Source organism: Ctenocephalides felis, unplaced genomic scaffold (genome assembly GCF_003426905.1).
Source record: "Ctenocephalides felis isolate EL2017-DRISC unplaced genomic scaffold, ASM342690v1 CF-g0.4_SCAFFOLD_01492, whole genome shotgun sequence".
NCBI lineage: Eukaryota > Metazoa > Arthropoda > Insecta > Siphonaptera > Pulicidae > Ctenocephalides > Ctenocephalides felis.
The window spans coordinates 26,863,589-26,881,774 of record NW_020537646.1 but is presented as its reverse complement, the minus strand read 5'-3'; positions in this window follow the sequence as shown (position 1 = coordinate 26,881,774).

Genomic DNA, 18,186 nt, shown 5'->3' with positions numbered 1-18,186 from the left:
TTTTTGCATTTGAAAGTCAGGGGGAAATAAAATATATCGCGAATATTGTTTTTAGTTTTAAGTGACTCGGTCTTTTAAGAGAATACACAAAAATGATAAATTGTACTTGAAATTCGGAATATATATAGGTTAGTGTCAAATGAAATAAAAGAAAAACAAATCCTTTAATTAACCACCCACAAAAATTGATTCTCATTTCGCTGGATATATATAGACTCTCTAGTATCGAAAACTATGTCGCAATTGGAGAAATTGAATATTTTTTGGAAGAGGATATTTTAATCAGAAACATAGATGATAATCTTGTTGAAATTTCTGAAGCTGAGGAAAATGATGAGACTTCCTTTTTACAACAAGTAGAGAAGTTGAGGTTACAAAATGTGCAGCAAAACTAAATGCTCAAAAATTGAGTGGACCTAAAGGTATTATGTCAATAGATAAGTATTTTGACCACTTTAAATTCAAGGGTAGACACCTTGAAAATCAATTGAATTAAATAATGATAAAACTCACAGAATATTTCCAAAATATCAGTTTGATGCTTGGAATGCAATCAAAAACATATGAAATGGAATACTTGGAAATTATATTTGATGAACAAAGTGATATGTTCGTCTCTCCTATAAATGATGAGAATATATTTTCAAATGAACAAATAACATATTAGTCAAAAGGTATACTTTTAATTAAAAAGTTGCATTTGATTCATCATTTAATTCCTCTTCAAGTAGTATACATATTTGGAAATCTCATAAATAACTATAAGCCTTACTTTACCATTATTCAAGACTTTATTTGACTTGAACCGATTGCATGATTTTGTTGTTACATAAAATTCCACACATTTTTCCAATAATCTCCATAAAATTTTTTAGTAAACTTTTAAAAACAATGATAATTTTACCCCAAAAATGCGTGATTCCTATTTTGAATTCTTCCCAAAAAACATTTCTTAGTACATTGATATTATGAAATGAAATTACGTTTCTAAATTAGTGTACAATCAAGAAGTACAATAAAAAAGTTGCGAACGTGCACAATTTTTCATGATAGATCATAAATCAAAATACATAAAAAATATCTCAAAGTTAAGACCTTACAAGATGATAAAGGAAACAAAAAGATATATGAAGATAACTTAGATAACATAGTACAATAAAAAAAGGCACTACAAGTTTTAAACCAGAATGGGTGATTTACATGAAACTGTTCCTCCAACAAGATAAAGCCAAGATTGTAAATTAATAGCAAGAAAAGTTCTAGGTAACTCATCTTGTTTTTTAAACTTATTCGATAGAAACATGCATGTATTAATAAAATAAATACAAAATTATTAAAATTACTATACCGAAAGATTCAATTTGCACTTATTATTCTCACTATTAAAAAATTAAAAATAAATTGTGTAAAATGTACATTGCAATTTATCAATAATTGCAATTGTTTGTTCAATAAACAAATGTTTAAACAATAAAACAAAGCTTGTAAACGTATAGCTATAAGACATACGCATATAAAAACATTAACAATTATAAATTCTATTAATGACCAGGTACTTAAACAATTTATTATAGTAATTGAATTAAAAGTGCTTAATTCCGTTATAAAAATTTGTTATCTCAACCACGTAGCAAATAATAATTAATTACTATACAATTAGATTAAAATCAACTTAAAAATTTACAATGCATAAACGAGAAAAGCATATAAAAATAAACAATTTACAGCCGAGTAGCGTTTATGGCTCGCATTTAAATAGTTTAATAACACCGACTTGCAGGATGTGCGATACATAAAACGATCGTTAAAAGTATATATAAAATGTTTCACATAATAATTACCCAGAGATTCTAATCAATTTTTGAAACGATCGTTAACCGAAACAAAGGGACTTGAAAAAATCATATAATGGTACTCGAAATTAATAAATTGACCAAAATATAAATCAACTATAAATTAACATTGGTGTAAAATAAACAAATAGGCATATACATTTGAAGTTGAAGCACCAATAGTTTAATGTTGTCGATAATAGAAATTAAATTTTTCATAATTAAAAATCTTAAAATAATTTTATATATAGGTGATTTTAGACACGTAAAAAGCATTATAGTTGTTTAGATCACAAAAGAAGTTTAATAAATTAATTATTTTCTGATTATTTTAACATATTGAAATATAGATTAAATTTAGACAAACGACTTTTCCTGAGATAATTATCACTTACATAAATTTCATAATACTACTATAAAGTATAAAAAACAAATTAAATATATCAAATATATCATACTCAAAATTACTAGTAAAATATACAAAATAATTATGATAACGCAAAATTCTAATTGAATATATAAGTCATTACAAAAATAATTTAAATTTTCTAAAAGATAAAGTTTATATATATATATATATATATATATATATATATATATTTATATAGATTATATAAATATAAAGAAAGAATATTGTTTTTAAATTATATTTGGAAACAAGCAGTATTTCTAAAACGCTGTTTTGTAATACACAAAAAAGTGCAATTCCAAAATTAAATAGTATATATATATATATATACATATATATATATATATATATATATATATATATATTTATATAATCAGTATGTGCACTATTTTAAATATTCGAAAAAATAAATATTTGCACAATAACTAAAAAACGAAATAATTAATGTTTAGTTAATTGAATTAAATTAAATAAATATTTACACATTACTAAATAAACAAAATATGTACAAATCAAAACAACCAATAATATAACTAATTTGCACACACACACACACTATATATATATATATATATATAATTTTATATTTTGCAAAATTTAATGTTCAACCAAGCACTATAAATTAGCAGTAAAATTATGTAACATTTCATTATAAAGGATTCTTAAAATTTCAGTATGTAATTGAATTAATAGTTAAAGCTAATAAAACCAAGTTTATAAGTTTGTTTAAAAAATTAAAAAACAGAACTAAATTATATAAAAAATATGAAAATTATTGAGTTTTATTGAAATGTATAAAATTCCCAACTGATTTGAATTAATTTATAGTGAATTGTTTTTGGGCCAATTCCGTCATAAAATAGACCAATGTTATACAAGGTATTGGCAAGGCTATGTTTTTCATATAAAATCGTACTAAAAATTACCAAAATGCAATGTATTTGCTGTGCGATCAGGTGCTTTATATCTAAAATCTAATTTTTTTACATTTATTATTATGATAAATCAAAAAGATCCACTTATGATAAAATTATATTTCTTATGTCGGTGCGTTTTCCAGGTTAGGTTTTGTACCTAAAAATCATAACAGCACAGCAACCACATAGCATTTTGATAGTTTTTAGTACCATTTTATATTAAAAACGCTGAGTAACATAGTTTTATTATAACATAGGTCTATTTTACGGCAGATTTTGGCTCATTAGCATGGAAAGATATGCACTAATTAAGCGGGTTAAAGATCTATGTAAAAAATAATATTGATAAAAAATATAGTTAATACCATTAATTATAATTTAGCGAAAGTCATAATACTAGTAAAAATAAGCATCTATCACAGATATTATAGAGCGTCATAAATAGTAATAATTAGTGGCCAACAACTCTCCGATAAAATATGAATTGGTAGTAAAAACTGTCAAAAAGTTGAGTATTTTCTAGCGAACAGGCATTTCACACATAAAACCCAACCCACAAAATGCACAAACGTCAAATAAAAATTTCATTATAAGTGCATCTTTCTAATGTGCCCTTGATAACATATAAGTGATGTTAGGTTTTATGTGTAAAACGCCTAATCGCACAGCAAAAAGATAGCATTTTGACAGTTTGTCAATTCATACAAAGATAGAACCGTAACATAGTGTTGCCATAATACTTAGATTTTGTGGGAGAATTGACTCCATAGTTCTGGTTGCAAAAGCATAATAGATATGTGGAAATGATTTAATTTTTAATTAATAATTTTCAACTTCATAAAAATGTAAATTATTATATGTCATTCTCATTTTTTTGATTCGGATCTCCAGTCTACTTTGACCCCACATATGTCTTGCTCTTACGTATAAATATATCGTCCGGATTTATTTTAATAAAATCATTTACTCGATTATACTATACCATTTAAACAACAATCAAAAACAATCTCTAGTCGTGATTCTGAATAAACATTCAATCAAATTCGACTCCGATAATATTTATTTTTGCGGTTTTCACCGTTTCGACGTACACAATTTGAGAACGTTTAGCTCGCCAGCGTAGCGTACAATATAACGATCTAACAGCCCCCGGGGCGGCAGCCCATTATGACTTTTATTGCTATTAATAACACGGTCGCTTATCGCTCGCCAGCCGAAACTAATAATTTAAAACCTGACTCAAACGAACGTAAGGAAGAAATTGCCAACTACGGGGTAAGCACGCAGCACAGAGAGGAAACTTAAAACTGGAAAAGGATAAATAAAATTTCCAAATTCAATCCAAAAATCGTAATTCCTAAAATACAATATTATGCTGTATATCGTAGTGCGGTGATTAATTAAAACTTTTTAATATTATGCAGTGTTGATATTCATTTCCATATAAAAATTGTCTAATTAACCCTTTCGCTACGAGAGATTTTTCCGCAGAAGTGCCACTGCCGCACAGACTGACTACATATTTTATTATTTCTCATCATTTTTACTAAAAATGTGTTAAAAACCTAAAAATTGCTATTCTAATAAATTACAAATTACAACACAAAATAGAATTACCAATAGTTAGCTTATAGTAATAAATCCTAAAGCAAGGGCTATCAGAGAACTTGTCGTTTATGGATGACACTCGTAGCAAAAGAGTTAATATTCATATTTGGTTTTAAATTAAAAATTGTATTATTTATTAATAATTGATGACACTAGTAGCAAAAGAGTGTACTATTCATATTTGGTTTTAAATTAAAAAATGTATTACTCATAAATAATTATAATTTTTGGTAAATGTACTTGTTTTTTTATATTTACCAAAAATCTATATTAATCTTATTATTTTGCTAAAATAGGTTGCTCAAAATAATTTTGCTCAAAAAATGCGTGCATAACAGTTAGTTAAACGAGTATTGCGAAAGTTTGAACTATTTCTATACTCGTCGAAATGTTTTTGAAACCGACATAAAAAAAAATTAATACCTTCAAGTGCATTCATACACTAAATAATTTGTGAAAATAATCATTAGATTATGTGACCAAAGTATATGTTACTAAAGTGTTATGTATGAAGTGTACGTATATTCTTTTATATTATATGGTAGATTTTTAAGTTATAAATTTATCAGTGTTTTATTATATACTTACTATACATAGCCGTTTGGCGTACAAATATATAAATGAATAAATAAATAATTAATTAAAAATTTAAGGCTGTTATATTGATAATTCTGAATGTATTAATACGAAAATGAAAATAATTATTATTTGCCTTCTAGTTATTTTTGAAACAAGTCATTGAATAATTGTAACCTAGCACTAATTTGTAATTGAAATATGTATTTCCGAAATAATTTATTATATTAGAAACTCTTTCATACGTTATTATTTATATTCTGTCAGCGTTTATGATCATTTTATTGAAATTTCTTAAAGCAGTTTTAAAATATTGAAATATTTAATAGAAACATTATTTTCATATTTAATAATAGAAGAAATGCCATATTTATTTGTTAATCGGCATGATATCTAACAAATATTTTTAAATTTCTTAAATAATTCTATCATTAATTCGAATAACTTTAATTTGTTCAACTGCTAAATAAACAATAAACTTTTTCCAGAACCTAAGAAATTTCGAATGCCGCTTTATTATATTTGTATTCAACTTTTCAATTTTTAATAACAAAAATTATTTGTAATTTCTCTGTATTTCTTTGCCCATTGAAAATAATATGTTTTTTCTGTATTTAAAATTTCAAGAGCAATCAGAACTACTTTACACCTTATAGGGTCCTATAACCTTTTTAATGTTGCATTAGAGGCAACCCATCGGTTATCTATTTTCTAATTTCGTCTAATTGCTAGCATACGATTTATTGTTGCATCTGTACTAACGAAAGGCGATTTTCACTTAAAGTAATATTAAGAGATATAACCTCAAGTAAAAATTTGACATCAAAGCTGCCTAATGTCGGGCTTTAGCGGTAGCGGGAATCGAACCAGCGAACCCGGGACTAGTTTTGGGGCTAGCCCACGTTCGAATCGATTTCGCCTCCACTGGGCCCATTGAAAGTAATAAATGTATTTAAATATTACTGTCTTGAAAACAAAATAATATTTTTGAGTAATAAATAATTAAAAAATAAACATTTCATATGCATTAAGTAAATAACAACAGGAGTAAATACGCACCTGTATTGTGCAAAGCTCGTTGCGCTGCGAAGATAGCGATCAGTTATACCGACAAGCCGCCGGTAGCCATAAACACATCACTCGGCATCTTTCTCCTTCTTCTCTGGCTTCTCTTTTCAATTGCAACATTTTTTCTTAATCTGAAAAAAAAATAATAATATTAGTTATAAATAGTAAATAAAATAAAAAATCTGACTATAACAGAATTTCAACAAAATGAAATACATTTAGAGCAAGGATTATTTATTACCTGATAATAATGCTGATTCAGTTATTCAACACAATAGATTCCACAATTAATGCTAAATAATATTTTGGCAAATTTTGGCACAATTAATGCTAAATAATATTTTGGTAGATGTGAAGGGAAACAGTTATTCCGACCAACCAATGCCATCTGTAAAAACAAGCGTGAGGCTTCTGTATGAGAACCGCACCAAATGCTTCAGAACTGTGGTGGAATATGTACAGATCGCACTACGTTTAATCAATTTTTACATCGTTTATTATTCACTATTATAATAAACGAATTAATGTTTCATGTATGTAATGTATTTGTATTTATATTTGTATTAAGGTTATTTAATAAAAATCAAACACAAACAGTACAACTTCACGAAACCTTAAATTGTACGCTATATAGGGTATAGAACATTTTTTATCGGAGAAATATACGTTTTAAACGCTAAAGCTAGTATTGCTATAAAGTTTGAAAATTATATTACTGTATTTACAACAAAATAAATTGTTTATAGTAGCTGATTGATATTCATTGAAAAAAATATTGTTATATACAATTTTTCGCAAAGATTTTTAATGTAATGAAAAAGATAATGGTCATTCTCTGGGTTGCCTTCCAAAAACACTATGTTCTGAAATTACATCGCAACTGTTCGCATAGAACACATTACATAATATAAAACAAACATCAAGTAACTGTCTATAATATTCACATTCGATATATTCTTTCGAATAAACTTAGCTTAAACCCAGCTGATAAAAAAAAATGAGGCGCTGTTTTACATCTGACAGCAATTGGCATTTTTTTGCGCTACACAATTTGCACAAAATATTATTATCATATTATTTGCAATTAGTATTTTGTAAATAAATATTATTTATTTCAAAATGTTCTTTCATAATTTGTATACGTATTATTTTGCAAAATTCACCAAATTATTTTTTATAACCAATAAAGTATTAAATTACAACAGATCTAAAATAAATTTTGTTGACTCGACTTTGTATTCTCGAGTTATGTTTTGTAAGCGTAATATTCAAAAAATAAAAATTGATATATTAATTTTTTAATGCACATCATGAAATCTATTGTATTCCTTTTCTTATTTATATCGATGGTTTGTTTTGACTATGGATCGAGTCAAAGAAGATTTTACGGTCCAATGACTATATCTAAACGTGAAATGGATGAAAAAAAAAGGAAATTGGCAGAATTTAAGGTTCTCATGGATGAAGCTAAAGGGCAAGGTAGCAATAGATACTGCATTTTACCTGAAATATGATTGAATAAAATTAATTTTACAGGGGATCAACTCATTATGCCTTATTTACTAAAAGTTGCTAAAGAAAAAAAAACGAAGAATTTTGGATGCGAATACCTCAACTCATTCTCAAGGAATTATCAACTTCAAGTATGCCAGTGGGATTGCAGAACTCTAAAATTTGAACAAGGAATATGTCGTAATGGCAAAGATGTTTGCAGTTGCTTTCAGGGCAGAGGGTTTGGATAAAGATATAAAATATGGATGAAAATGAGTGAATTTATACATCCTTGTTATTAAGAATAAATAAGATTTTCTTATTTCATAGAAGTATACTTTTGCGTAAATGTCTCCAAAGTTATAACGCTTTTATTATGTATATAAATCATGGATCCAAATTATTTTATAATATAGTTTTAAAAAATTCTGTAATTAATATTGTAATGATAAATTTATCTAATTCACATTATAATTCAAGAAAACTTGGGAATAAAAATATTTAAAAATATTGGAAACTACATAATTAGTTATAAAAATAAAAAAGTGCAAAATGAAAAATTTGATTGACCTAATATAGGTTCTATAATTTTATATCCGACAAATGTTTTATTATGGGGCAGTTTCTCAAACACTCAGGATCTTAGGTTTATAAATATGTTAACAAATTTCACAGCAATTTTTTTCCAATTTGTTGTAAAACTGAAGGTGTGATAACAGAATAATATTTAATATCTGTGGTTCATTCATATATCTTACAACGATTTAACATGGGTTTTCTACTTTCGTTGGTGAAGTCTTCCACTATGCGGTTGTCGTCGTCTTCTTGAGGTCGACCGCCTCGTACATGAAAATCTGGAAAAGGTAATATTTATAAATTAAACAAATGCAATAAATTTATGTTAACTGACAGCGATGTATGCGAATGTATGTTAATTGACAGCGATAATATACGAGCGATAATATTGATTAGTTTTTGGTATAGATTCGCTGGCATATTTTTTTGTAATTAATTGTTGAAAAATGTTTTTTGAACAATTTAAAATTAACATTGCGATAAAGTTTATGCACTAATTATTCTCTATTTTTATTTACAACTGTCCAGTTAAAGACATTTAACAAATTTGTGGAATTTACAATAGTCGGCCATAAAAGGGACATTGTATACTAAAGGGGCATGTTGGAAAAACAACGAAAATGGGTTCAATTATTTTTACAACGAATTTAAAATCATAGAAGACTTTTTTGTAAATATACGAGTTTTACGAAATTATAACTATTTTTTACAATTCAAATAATAAGCCACAATAAAACATTCGATATACATTATTCCAAATACACAATACCATACTGATGATGAAAATGAAGTTATACCACACTATGTTTTCGTTGACAATGTTCATTCGGTTAATTTTTTAGTTGACAATTTTTATCTTTTATTAATCGTGAAACAACAATTTGCCAAAAAATATTTGAAGTAGTTGTAATTTTTTTGAGTTATAGAAGTATACTTACGCTTCAATGTCTTTATTTTTATTTTGTTTTATCCTAGTAGATATGCTGTCGAGATTACTAATTTATAATCAATATTAATTTCCTTGGTTTATATTCTTAGCAGTCTCTGCTTATTATTTTTGTATTAATATATCGCAAAATAAAAATGAAATATAACTTTTGAAATAAACAGTTATTTTAATTAAATATCTAAATATCTATTTCGGTTGATTAAGTCAATTATTACATCGGGAAGTTTTTGCAACTTGCCTTTAGGCAAAATGCCACTTTCAACTAGTCTAACAGTTCATAGAAAATAGTCTTCAAGCAACAATCTACGCAGGATAAAAACATTCAATTTATGTTTATAATTTCAAATACATATAGCCTTCAAATTAATACTAAAAATGAAGTAGTTGTATGACACTATGATTTTCCTCATTATATTGGTTCCAATTGAATGCCAATTTTTTGCAATTTTTTAATTCAGCAATACATGTTGCACAGAATATTTATTTAGTAAATATTACTTTCTTGTTATATGTAAATATTATGTTGCAATACCCAAATTAGATTTATTTCTGATGTAATTTCTCAATTAAAAAAAAAATCGCAATATTGACAAACTTTAAAACAATGTTTTAAAATAAATAATTATTGTATTACAAGAACAAAATATAAATTTCGTAGTGTCTTCAGTTCTAATCAGTTTGTGCGACGCTCAGTGAATAGAAATTATCGTAATATTCTTTTATTTTCATCATGAACTCAATAGTATTTGTTTCTCTAATTTTATCGATGATTTGCTTTCACTATGGATCAAGTGTAAGAAGATTTGGGGGTCCAATGACATTACCTAAAAGTGTATTGAATGAACAAAAAAGGCAATTGGAGGAATTTAAGGAACTCGTGGAAGAGGCAAAAAAGAAAGCTAGTAAGATATCAAGTATTTTAAATGTATATTTTTTTAAATGTTTATATATAAATTAAAATTAATTTTTTGTATATATTGTAATTTATAATATTTTGTAAATATTGTAGAAGATGAACTCATAATGCCTTATTTGAAAAAAATTGCTGAGGAGAAGGGATCCCAAAATTTTGGATGTAATTATCTCAACTCTTTCTTGGACTTATCAACAGCCAATGGGACTGCAGAACTCTAAAATATGAACAAGGAATATGCCGCGATGGCAACGAGTTTTGCAGTTGTTTCCATGGTAAAAAGTTCGGATAATGATATCAAATATGAATAAAAATGAGTGAGCTGATACTAAACGGTATTAAAAATAAGTGGTATATAATAGAGTTGAAATTTTGTTGAAAGTTATAGGATTACACTTTCGCTTAAATGTTCATATTTTTATAACGTTTTACTCCTAGTTGATACATTGTTGGGTATATGTACTAATCTACAATCTATATTATTTTCTCTGTATATATTAATAGCAGTCTCTGGTTATTATTTTTGTAGTAATATCGCAGAATAATGTTGAATAAAAAGATTATAACGTTTTTATTTAAGTTTGACTCATTTTTGTACTTTATTTTAGTATTGTAAAATAAAAAATAAGAATAATTGATCTGCCCGACGGCAGGTTTATGGTGTAAGACCATCAAATATAGATTCCCCTGTCATTATTATTATTATTATCACCTTAGTTATTATTCATATTTTCAAATGTTTGCTTTAATGCTACCTTTGCATTAATTGCCTTTAATTTCCACCTTTCTTGCAAGTAGTCAATCATCTGCATTCTTCTTCTTCCTATATCATTCAGTTTTTCTATTTCTCCTTTGACAACGTCGTGCCCCAGACACTTTATTTGCTGTCCAATCTAGTTTCCTTTTCTCTTTATGATCGTGCTCAGTAGAGTCCTTTCCATTGCTACTCTCTTCTAAGTACAATATAAAATCAATATCAACATCAGTATCAATACATTATAAATTATATATCCACTTTTATATTAAGTTTTATTTAAGCGATTTGTTATTATATACAGAATCTAATCAAAATTATATTATACATTTCTTAACATTCTAAAAATTTATTTTGTACATTCTTAAAAATTAACATATTATTTACATGATCTCTTATTTACAGATTTAATACAAATTACAAATTTAAATAAACAACGTTAAAATGTATATACATTTAAAACCCTCACGCAAAAATTCCAATAAATATTAATTATTATGACCAGTACTAAATATATACAAAATATTGTATAAAATATTTATATTATATATTAAGATAAATAATATTAGTTTAAATAGATATATCATGTTAATTAATAGCATTATAAGCATAATAAGTATATAGCAAATTTTAAATTCATAATTTGAATAATAAGCAACCACAATATGAAAAAAACCGTTGAAAAATTATTTGAATTTAATATAATGATAAAATTGATCAAAATACTAATCAATCGACACTTTTTCGCTTTTATCAAAATAAAGATAATTTTAAAATAACGTAAGAATTTTGAGGTCGCCTAAATATTCTTCATTTTATAATTAACGATTTGTTATTTTACATTATAAATATTGTCATAACATTAACATATTGTATGCGAAAAATATTAAGGAGTCATAATGAAAAAATCATGGGAATTCATAACTTATTCAAATACACAAATTAAAAATTTACATTTTAAATCCTTTGCGTGATTTGAAAAAAATTGCATTCGCTTTAGACATAATCTAATACACTTGTTTTCCTAGTTTTATTGCATTTTTACCAAACTTGTCAAGTTTGATACAAAAAGTTTTGAAATCATTTTAGGCTCTCCGCATATAAATAACTTTGAAGCTCGTCCATATTTAAATAATCTTTTCAAATTATTAATACCCAAAAAATTTAATTTAAAAAAAATTATTGGATCGAATAGAAAACAGAAAATAGTTTAAACAAAAATCTGTACTCTCTACTATAACGAATAATTTAGCCTTTTCATCGATTAATATTTAAATAAATAATGCTTTCAAAATATTAGAAGCTATAAAAGAGTTAATGTAATCAGAACCCAAAAATATGATTTTTCACACAATATCGAATTTTATAAATGTATAGTCAACGTATACATTATTATAAGTCATTTTTCCATACACTCACCTAATCAGTTTTATAAATATGTTAACAAGTTACTCAGCACACATATGCCATTTTGATGTAAAACTGCAATGTACAATAATATAATAATATTTAATATTTGGGGTACATTTATATTACAACGATTTAACGTGGGTTTTCTGCTTTCGCTGGAAATGTCTTCAGCTATATGGTTGTCGTCGTCTTCTTGAGGTCTGCCTCGAAGACGAAGATCTAGAAGAATTAATGGAACTTTATGGTTAAAGTAAAATGATAAAAGTTTGAACAAAGCTAAATTGAAAAATTCTAATTTTTATGTTATAGTTTTCTTAAATGTCATAGATATATGTACTTACAAACAAGCAATAAATAATTATCAAAATAATTATTCTCTATCTTCTGTATAAAGTATTCCAAAATTCAAAACATTTTGTAAAAAAAAACTGAGTAACATTATATAATTTAAATTACACGACGTATTAAATACATTATGCAATTTTAAAAAAATGATATAAAAACTCGCTTTCCAGAGCGTAGGATTCGTCAAATGAAAATATTCCACAGGTCCAAAAGTTACAGTGACATTCAATTCAAACATTTCCTTGGTTTTGAGATATGCCCACGCTCAATTCTTCATTAAAGAAAAATATTTTTTCAACCACAATTGTCATACAAATCAAAGCGCACGAACGTAGGAATTTTTATATATTATTTTTTTTACAACATAATTCTTTCTTTGTCTTTCTGATCCCACGTAATAAATAGATTCTCCGTTAATTTTAATTATGTTTTCTTTAATTTTTGTTAAATATACAACAATGATCTGATTGTTGGTAACGTTAGTTACCAATCTGATTGTTGGTAATGTTAGTTGGTAATATACACCAAAGATCTGATATTTTGTTATGTTAACATTAGCGTGATCTTTAATATGGTCTGAGTCTCACAAATGCTTTCAATTTGTTAAATAAAATTTTCAAAAAATTTTAACGCTTAATATAAACTTTAAGATAGTTTGCACTTCAAACAGAGTTTCTTATGGTAATAAAATGGGTAAAATTCTAATTGTTTTTCAGACTCTAGGTTATAAAACTTAGGGACAAATGAATAAAAATTTTGAAAACAACTTCATTTTGATCACAAATTAAAAAAATTCAACTTTTCATAGCCATATAATATTTTAAAGTGTTCAGTTTGTCTATAAACTTTATTATTGTGCTAAGTTTCATCAAATACTCATGTGAATAAACTGAAGATTCTCCTTGTGAGCTTCATTATAGATTTATTATATCATTCAATGAACTAAGAAGATTTGACAAAACTGATAAAAAATCTAGCAAGAATACAATTGAAAATTTCTTTATAATTATTATGAGTTTTTCCAATATTATTATTCGGTTGATAAAAAATTCTAGAAAATTATGTTCAATATTTTTTGGTATCATTGACCTATTGTTGTTAATTTTGAGCATAAGATTAATGGCACATACTTCAAGAATACGATTAATAATTTTCTTCAAATTATTTCTATTATTTTTTTTAAAATTATTTTAATAGGTACAGACGTTGGGTAGAGTGGGACCTAAAGGTACGCGGATAAAAAAGGTCCACCACCGATATCTCAAAAATAAGTGAAATTAGAAATATTTTAACGACAATATTTGAAAGTAGAGGTGAAAAAATGAATAACCAGCCATCGCCTTGATTTTTACAACGATTTTTCTTGCGAGATAAACGACTATGTTTAAAAATTCATAACAAAAGCATTTTCTTTCTTTGTTAGTTTTTTTGGTTGTGAGCACAGTTGTTACGTGATCTTAATATAATTTTTAAGTATAGGTACGATTACTAAATAAAAAATAAAGAAATAATTTAGGTAAAAAATGCAACTTTACAAGAGATAAATTAAATAAATAGTTATTTCAACTCTGTTTATAAATATTTCTGACAAAATACCAGATCAAGGTTATATACAGTGTTATCTCCGTAAAAAATGTATTCATCGGATTAATATTCTGCATTGATTAAATAATGTAGCTATTATTTCGTAAAATTTCTTTAGAATTGATAAGTAGTGACAACGGTTTTCACTTGGAAATATAGATATCAATTTTTTTCCAAGTGAAAACAACCTTGATACGGCATTACTGCACCAAGAAAAAGTCATCACTATTACAATAATTGTAATAATAAAATTCATCACATAGAGATGATACAACTGTTTGGGTTGCCATCTATAATAAAAAACAAACGTAATTTGTAAGAAACTAATCACAACAGTTTATAGGACCCATAAGTTCTGATCGCTGTTCAAATAACATAAAATAAAAAAAAAGACATTGGTCTTGTTTGCCCCCTGGCCGTCCCATTTTACCCCGCCTGTAAAGTGAAGAGGACCAGGTGACAAATTTAGGTGAAGGTGAAAAACAGCAAAAACACACATTTTTATAATGAACTGAACTTTACTGAACATAGTCAGATAGTTTGTTTAATATGTGTTATTTGTTGTGATATTATTGGTTTGATTTTCACAAAGTCGAATTGGACCTTTGTGGCCCGCTATATTATTCCCTATATTAATATGTTCAATTCATTATTATAGTTTCATATTAGTTCCTTCGTATTAATTTATGACTATTTTCTAATTGTGATGCGCAGTTGTAATATTTACCGCGTTCCCGAGGTAGCGGCAACGCAGTGTGCTCCGGAAGTTCGTTCTCTGGTTCGTGAATGACATCCGGAAAGTCTGGGAAATCTGGTCTAGAGATCCTCTCAATTATCTCGCCTGGAATATGCAAAATGCTTTGAATATAATAACTCAATTTAAAACCATGCATTACAAAACTACTAGACAACTTCGTTAATAAGATATGTAAGAAATTAATGTCACTAAAATCAATGTAACTTTGAGTAAAGTTCTTGGTATTTTAATCGAATAACAATTTGTGAATATAAATGATTAACTTGGTGACGAAGAGTTCTCTGTTTTTCTCTTACACACTGGTTATTTCTTAATTTTTCTTTTCTCAAAATTTCTAGTTATCCTGAATCAAATTGGAAAAAATAACATGTATGAGTATAAGTAGTTGTCTTGTAAGTTAGCCAAAATTTGATTTAATCGGACGTCTTTCTGTTTTATTATATTGGCCATGAAAGTGACAAACTTCAAGGCATTAAGCTTTATATGGAATGGTTGCTACCCCTGCTAGAGGGGGTAGCGGAATGTATTAATTGAACTAGTGGTTCACTTCTAAACGTAAAGTCCGCTTAACGACTTGTAAATAACCAATAAAAATAAATATATCTTCTTTCATTATAACTTAGTAACAAATCAATGTTTGTAATTAGAACTGCAACAAATACATAATATACAAACAAATCAGTGTTTAATACAGTCCACAGCTACAAGGGTTAAATTATAACCCAACAACCTGAATTATAGAAGGAGAGTTTTAATAAATTCTATAACTACGTAACAAAAGTACAGACGGTTCTCAAAATCGGCAAAAATTTGTAGAAACCTGATATGAGCTTGGCAAAAGCTATATTAACATTAATAACAATCATTATAAATTCCAGAATATTTCTCTCCAAATGTACAAAATTTGATGTTATTTACCTCGATCATGCGTAGGCCAGACTTGAGTCGTTGTTGCCATCGTCGTGGTCGTCGTCGTTGTGGTTGTAGTAGTCGTTGGTTTTGGAATATCTGTAATTATAAAATATATTACAACATTATTTGAAAAGATTTCTAATAAAATGAATACATTAAAAAAACAAATATAAAAAAAGAGTAATCGAAGTTACATTAAATTCTTTTTTAGTTTTGAACGTGCAACTGCACGGTGCAATGGTCACATATTACTAACTTTATTGCTAAAATAAATGTCTAAATGAGTTATTTAGAAATATGCACGTTCGAATAATAAATAAATAATAAAACTATATAACTTAATATGCAACTTAAATTGATAAATTTTGATCAGCTCATAATTGCTCTAAATAAAAATAGTACTTAAAATTGATCAATCCATAATCAATTATATAAGTATTCACAATTGTTTGAATGATTGTAAAATTTTTTTACAAAGCATTTTATACTAGACAAATATACGAGTTCCGAATCTATTCTAATATATTAACACCATGGCGTAAGTTAATATTTTCTTATAAATTGACTGTTTTAATTAGAATTTTAAGAGTGAATAAAATGTTAGTTCTGATTATTTAATTATACGAACAGTAATAATAATTATCAATTATATTTATTAGAATATTACAAGCAATATTATTGACGTTTGAGTTTTGTTAACTACATTACAATTACATTACAATATGTTAATAAACATTATAATTTATTTCAACAACAGAACTTTATTCATTGTTATTTTTCAGCAGAGCAAATACACTTTTGAAGTGTATTAACCCAAAAGAAAAAAAAACTAAAAAAAACTTTAAATGAGAATACTTCTCTACAACAATTCTCTGCAATTGAATTAATTGAACACGTAGTTAAAAAGCTTAACTTTATTTTATTCTGTTCATTCTGTGCATGGTGCATTATATTAATATATGAGAGAATTAAGTTATATATTTAAAATGTCAGCACACAATATAAAATCACCGCTAATTTTAATCATTTTATTTCAATGCTAATTGAAACCTGCGGTACTCGAATCGAGTCCTAGTCTAGTATAAGTTTATAAAAATGATTAAACTCAAATGAATTAATTTTAACTCGAGAAATTATGCTTAAACAAAGAATGAATAACAATAAAAACCAGTGGTGCATAGCATTGGGCTTTAAGGCAAATTGCTGGAACTTCTCGTACCTTGATTTAAATTTCTGAAAAGCAAATTTTTTAAAAATTGATTTTTTTTGAAAATTTTGATTTTTTGTCAAGGCAATTACGCTGCATTGCTGTTTTAGAGTTGAAATATCAAAGCGCGTGAGCGCCGCTTTGCAGTATAAAGGTTGAAACATTATAAATTTTGGTGCGGAACCTATAAGAATGTAAACAATGTTGGCACTTATTAATAAAATCTCTATCAAATACTTGATAAATCAATGTGCGCATGTCTAATAATCATTTTTGACTGCCAAATGGCATTCTTTAACTTTTTTTTTGTTGGATCTCCAAAACTTACTTAAAAATTCAATCAAAGAATCAATCAAATCGGACGCTCCGTTCTATCAAAAACTAAATAACCATTTTTTTCAGGTTTTGCCCCGTTTCTTTGTAACAGCTTGACCTGCCTTTGTCAAAAACAATATCAATAGGAACCGAATATTTATTGAATCATTCAAATCGTTTAATCCGTGCTCTCAAAATCGTTGACAAAAAATTGTGTCAAAACATATATACAAACACATACACAACCGCATACATTGATTTTTCAAGGTATATTTATTAAGGTATATTAATACGTTTTAAAGTATATTTTTTAATGTTTATTTATACTCATATAAAGTATATATTTTTTAAGGTACATTTATAAGGTATTCAAAAATGTTCAAAAAACCTTAAAATGTAAAGATATGCAAAAATTTTTATATTCGATTTTTTGAGGATTTGACATAAATTTAGATTAATAAACTAATAAATAGTTTAGAAGGTAAAAATATAAATTTAGATTAATAAACTAATAAAAAATTCTAAATTACAATACAGCTTAGTATAAGCAGCTTCAAAGTGGT